The sequence below is a fragment of the Triticum urartu genome, chromosome 7 (assembly GCF_003073215.2).
Source record: "Triticum urartu cultivar G1812 chromosome 7, Tu2.1, whole genome shotgun sequence".
Lineage (NCBI taxonomy): Eukaryota > Viridiplantae > Streptophyta > Magnoliopsida > Poales > Poaceae > Triticum > Triticum urartu.
Window position 1 is genome coordinate 524,555,108 of NC_053028.1, and position 6,499 is coordinate 524,561,606.

Below are 6,499 nucleotides of genomic sequence, written 5' to 3' on the forward strand. Positions count from 1 at the left end.
AATATGAGATCATTTGAACAAGCTATGCCATGAATGTGGCCATAAGATTGATCATTTGGCTTGAAAGCCATCGATCTCCACACGTGATAGCTCGTTTCTGAGAACACTTTTTTAAAATAATTGCCGTATTACAAGTTTGTTATTTTTCCTGAGAAATTGGCCACATATAATGACACAATGCGAAGGTTTCCCAATTTTTTGATTTTTTGAATCTTTTATGCCCGTTTCAAAGTGCGGGTAAAACGGCGGGAATGACCGTTCCTAGCTAGTGGTTGAATCTTGGATTTTTTTGGTGTTTCTCTGATTAAATAGATACTTATGTACCTAGAAATGATTTTTGGAAAAATAAATAGCAAACTACAAGGCAACTACAGTTCAAATTTGACCCGCTTCCAACTGAATCAGCGGAAATTTGTCTTTTTCACGAGAGGTGGATCAAAACTTTTAACACCCAACCATTTGATCAATTGTGCATTATATATGGCCTATTATTTTCTAAAAATGATTTGGTCCAAATATGCAACAAATATTTGCTAGGTCCTTCAAAAAAACTCATTTTGGACACTCAAAAATTAGAAAAATGAATTTTTTGTGCAAAGAAAATGAAAACTTCCTTAGGCAACATTGTTTGCCATCCCAAGATGGACCCTTGTGCACAATATGAGATCATTTGAACAAACTATGCCATGAATGTGGCCATAAGATTGATCATTTGGCTTGAAAGCCATGCATCTTCACACATGATAGCTCGTTTCCGAGAACATTTTTTCAAAATAATTACCGTATTACAAATTTATTATTTTTCCGGGTAATTGGTCACATATAATGACACAATGCAAAGGTTTTCCAATTTTTTGATTTTTTTAAATTCTTTATGCCCATTTGAAAATGCGGTCAAAACGGCGGGCATGACCGTTGCTAACTAGTGGTTGAATCTTGGAAAACTTTTGGTTTTTCTCTGATTAAATAGATACTTTTGTACCTAAAAATGATTTTTGGGAAAAAATAAAGTGCAAACTATGAGGCAGCTGCAGTTCAAATTTGACCCGTTTCCAGCTGAACCGGCGGAATTTTTTTTTTCACGAGAGGTGGATCAAATATTTTGACACCAAATCATTTGGTCAATTGTATATTAAATATGCAGTAGTATTTTATAAAATTGATTGAGTCCAATTTTGCAACAAATATTTGGTAGGTTCTTCACAAAAAAAACCCATTTTTGCCACTCGGAAAATGATTAAAAATAGCTAGAAAGATCAGAAATGCATACAAATTGGTCCTTATCCATAAAATGTGATCTAACTCTAGTGAAAATTTGTGTGGTGCCCTTTTGAAAAATATTTTTGATAGCTAATTTACAAAATCCCTCTATTTTTAGTACTTCAAAATTATTTTAAACCATTGATTTTCCGAACCAATCAGAACACTTCCCACGGATTGATGACATGGCATCCATCCGTCCATCCATCCATCTCTGCATCCCACATCCATCCATCCATATTTCTACAGAAAAAAGAAAAAAGAAAACAAAAAGAGATCCCCCACCCGCAGCCCAAACCCTAGCTCAGATCGATCCCCCCGTCGCACCCATCCTCCCATGTCCGCGCCGCCGCCCCCTCCCGATCAAGTCCTCTCCAACGCGGCAACCCTTCCTCCTCACCCGCCGCCGCCTGTCTCTCCCACTCTGCCCGATCCAGATCGACGATGATGGCCCCCCCGTCGCCGCCCCCTCCTTCCCCACATCTGCCGCCGCCCCAATCTAAACCATCTCCCTCCATCGATTCCACACACACCGCCGCCGCTGCCATTCAGCCCCGGTGACCTGCCCTCCATGGTCGCGGATCCACTCCAGCAGCGGACAGATCCGCCCTCCCTCCATCACCCCGCCGCTGGCGACCACCACCCTCACCCTCTCCTTCTCTCCCTACGCGGTGGCACTTGATCCAATCCAGCAGCGGACATGCCGCCGAGGGGAGGATCCACTCCAGCATCTCCCATGGCGCCGCTCCTCTCCGGCGACTCCCGCGCCGCGGCCATGGCAGGAGGGGAGGAGCCCGAAACCCTCAGGTCCGTAGCGGCGCATGCCTCGGCGGCTGGTCCTGGTTCAAGGTGGCGACGCGGCTCAGGTCGGCCGGGCACCGCGTCAGCACGCCTGACCTGGCGGCGTCGGGCGTCGACCCCAGGCCGCTGCGCGAGGTGCCGACGTTCCGCGACTACACCAAGCCGCTGTTGGACCTCCTGGAGTCCCTCCCGCCCGGCGAGAAGGTGGTGCTCGTCGGCCACAGCCTCGGCGGCGTGAACGTCGCCCTCGCATACGAGCTGTTCCCGAAGAAGATCGCCGCTGTGGTGTTCGTCGCCGCCTTCATGCTGGACCATAGGTCGCCGCCGTCGTACGTGCTTGAAGTCTAGATTCGGACGCGGAAATAGAAAACCCCTGACCGCCACCAGCTTATTGCCAAACTTTGTAGGAGTACTTTTCTTACTACTGAATGTTTGCTGGCGATCTAATATGTTTTCCTCTAAAACAGTTCGTGGAGGGGAGAACGCTGGACTGGATGGACACGGAGTTCAAGCCTCAAGATCCCGAGGGCAAGCTGCCTACTTCCATGCTGTTCGGGCCGCTGGTCACTCGAGCAAAGTTCTTCCAGCTGTGCTCGCCGGAGGTACACTCCGCCCACCTGTCGCTTTGTTCATTACCTGCACGTGAACATTTCTAAGGTTGCATGCTGTTGGAATCATATGATAGGACCTCACGCTGGGAAGATCCCTGATGAGGGTCAGCTCCATGTTCGTGGACGACCTGAGGCTGCAGCCGCCGTACACGGAGGCCCGCTACGGGTCTGTGCCGGCATCTCCGCTTCAGGTCCATCTTCATGAACTTCCTTTTTTCTGAATCTAATCACAAATTCTCAGATGATCGATCTCCTGCATCACTGCAGCTACTGAAGATGATATGATTCTTTTCTTGCACTGCAACTACAGATAGATAATCTTCTTGATTTTTTCTTGTTGCACGCAGCCGTGAGAATTTTGCGGAGCTGAACGCCAAGCTATGGTACCTCTGAATCTTCTCCATTGGTAAAAGTAAAACTGGGATCCTCATTTTCTATGCATGCAAGACACCTTACTATTTCAGAGCTGGAAAGTCAGTAGTACTGGTGCTTTTCTTTATCTGTCTATTTATTTGTTTATTTATGCAGTAGTGATAGGCATACCAAAAACATAGCAAAATACGCTAGCACTACAATGTGGCGTGTTCAGAACAGTAATAACCTTATAGATTAATAACAACACTGGTACAACTTTGTGCATGAGAGAAATGTGCTACCCAAATCATAAGCACATACCACATGTACAACTGCTACCCAAATGAACTACGGCAAGGGACATAAACACCTGTAGTCCCCTGTTTCTGAGATTGTTCTACGTCAGATTCTCAAATTAGATCCTTAGGAATGGATGGCTTGTCAATTAAGTTAGGATGGCTTGTCAATTTAAGTTAGGATGCCACCTTATGATTGAAAATATGCTGTAGATCTGGTCTTATTTAAATTAGATTGTAGTCCCGTGTTTCTCTTATCTATCACGGAATTTTATTATTAGTTTATTGGCATGGCTGCCCTTTTTTATACTGTTTGAAATGCTGTTATTTTTTGTTGTTGTTTGTTCTACATGGTTCAGTAGTAGATCCTTCAGAATGGAGGGCTAGAATTAAGTTGGGTGGTTGAAATTATGCTGCATATGAAAATTAGTTCTACTATAGTATACTATATTCTCAAGTTTTACATCCATCCGAAAAGACTACTTGAAAGGCTACCTCAGGTCCATCCTCCTCTACCACCGGAACTGGAGGAGGAGGTTTAACCATCCAAACCTTCTCACATTTCATGGCACTAACATGCCTCGTCATTCTGACTACCTGCTTTCTCACTTCATGGAACTTGAGAACATTCATGTTCTGTTTTATCCATTCTCACATTCTGGCATCTATTACTTCAACGATCTCACAATGGCGGTTTAGGACATGCTTATCCTTGAAAAAAAAACTGAGCTCAGGCAATACTAATGTTTATATCTATCATTCAGTACTACTGTTTATATCTAATCAAGACCTTATGATTTACACAGGTCGGGTTGTCGCAGGTTCCATGGAGCCCCCTCCCCTCGTCAAGCTCGGCGCCAAGAGCGAGGAGCTGCTCTTCGCCTCGCCTCGCACAAGCAACGTTGTCTGGTTGCAAGCAAATATTCCTGTCTGCTCTTTCACTAGTGTCGACCCTTGCTTTTGTTGTTAATAATACATGCATGCTCCACAACTAATACAGAAGATGCATTTCCATCCCATCTAGTAGGTGCTGACTCGATGCAAACAAATAAAATAAAATTAGTAGGTGTTGACTGCTCACACCCCATATATGCTGAACGATGCTAGCTGCTGTACCAATGTGATGTTGCTTGCTTGATTGATGACTTGTTGTCATTAACTAGAAAAAAGAAGAAAACCTTGTCAATTTATTTGAGGAGAATCATGTATCCCATTCATTAGACAACCAGTACTACTACTTGTATTTGCATGTTTGCTTGCTTGCTTGCTTGTAGCACTATCAAGTTTGAGGAAATCCAGTACTAGGATGTGTGGAGCTGGGACGCTGTTGGATCATTAGCACTTGTAGCACTATCAAGTTTGTACTGATTGCAGATAGAAAACCTTGTAATTTTGTTTTCGTAAGCTAAACTTTGTGATTTAATTTCTGGAAGCTAAACATTGTAAGTCTATTAAGAAACTTGAGCAAAATCAGTGCACAAGTTAGTTGAAGTCACAAGTAAGTCTATTAATAACTTAGCACTGGTCAAGTTAGTTGAAGTCACAAGTGCTAAGTCTATCGACTTAGTTTTCTGCTGGAAGTCAAATCTCCTAAACACTAGAATGCCTGAAATGTCAGGGTAGCAAGTACTAGACCCGTGCTTCATTCTATGTACCGTTCTGGTGTCTGTGCATGTATGGGCTAGCTTTTTGTGTAGAATAGTGAGTTGATGCTTCTTTCTACAGAAATACAACATGTTAGCTCTATGGATGTTTATGTACCTGCAACTTCTGCCAGCTCTAACTTGGTTATATAACAGTTCATTTCAGTCAATCTTTCGGGTGTTGATACACTACTGTGCAAGTTCTGTGGTATGTGAGTTCCTTCTATTGCTGCAAGCATTGACACAATATGTCATGTGAGGGAGCTCTGCATCCTAGTCTCGTCCATCGTCGGCAGCAAGGAGCTGGGCCAAGGGGGCAAGCAGTGTTGCTGGTTACTTGGGGCACCATGGCGTGTGGCGGCCTATTTTGCTTCCAGGAGCAGTACTATTTATTTGAAATTGAATGATGTACTCGGCTACTGCCTGGTAAAAAATTGAAAGATTGTCATGTATTGTCTATGATGTAGTGAGCTGTAGGAGTGAAATGAAATTTTATCTGCTGTTGTATGTGTTATTTTCCTGTAATGTTGTGTACATTTTACTTGAACATTAAGTTCTCCAGAAAATGTTCTTACTGGACCTGATAGTGGCCACGGCCCAAATATACTTGTACTATTAAGATGCATGGCCCAAAATAACCTGGGCTGAAAAGCTATTCAGAAGTAATATAAGAAGGCCTTGACTCAAATAGAAAATACAAACAAAAAGGAAACAAACTCTGTGGAAAGGTAAAGGCCCATGATAGAAAAGGCCCAAAAACATCTAGGAAAAAAATCATAAATGGGCTGAATTGTTGGGCTAGGCCCATGTAGAAAACCGAATTGAACCGGGCTGATTCTTGTGTTACATCAGATTGCCACGTCGGATGCCTACATGGCCTGGGGAGGCTGCTAATGACCAAAACAAAACAATAGGCATATTTTGGTCGTAAACGTCCATGACCTTCTCACAGAGAAGGTAGTAATTTCAGTTTACGACCGCAAGCTTTTGACCTTCTGTTTTCGGTCAAAAAAGGTCGCAAATGAAAAAATAATGACCTTTCAGTGACCAATAGTCAAGGTCACAAGTTGACATATTTCTTGTAGTGTAAGTTGACAAAGCCCTCCGTCCCCGTCAACTTAGTAGGCCCACAAGTCAGCCTCCCACCATGGTGGGTCCCAGCTAGCAGGGGGAGTATTCATTTTTCTGTGCGTAATAAGGAGGCACTTCCGGTGGGTCCGAGCTGACAGCGGGGGGAACATTTTTTTCGCGAAATACGGTGGTCCGTCCGGTTGGTCCCAACTGTCAGGGGCAAACGTTTTTTTCGCGAAATACGGTGGCCCGTCCGGTGGGTCCCAGCAGTCAGGGGGGAAACGTTTTTTCCGCGAAATACTGGTGGCCCGTCCGGTGGGTCCCTGCTGTCAGTTGGAGAAATAATTATTTTGCGCGTAATAAGGAGGCACTTCCTTGCGGCTGCCGTGGACCCAGCTATCAGCCTCTCCATGTACAGTACTCTTCCGATGGAAGTCGTTCGTTGACTACCTTGACCATGCTA

At 44.3% G+C, this 6,499-nt stretch overlaps 1 pseudogene; it reads left to right on the forward strand.

The window, feature by feature from the left end:
• The first annotated feature begins 1,830 nt into the window (after positions 1–1,830).
• LOC125519016 lies at positions 1,831–5,472 on the forward strand (annotated as a pseudogene).
• The last annotated feature ends 1,027 nt before the right edge of the window (positions 5,473–6,499 follow it).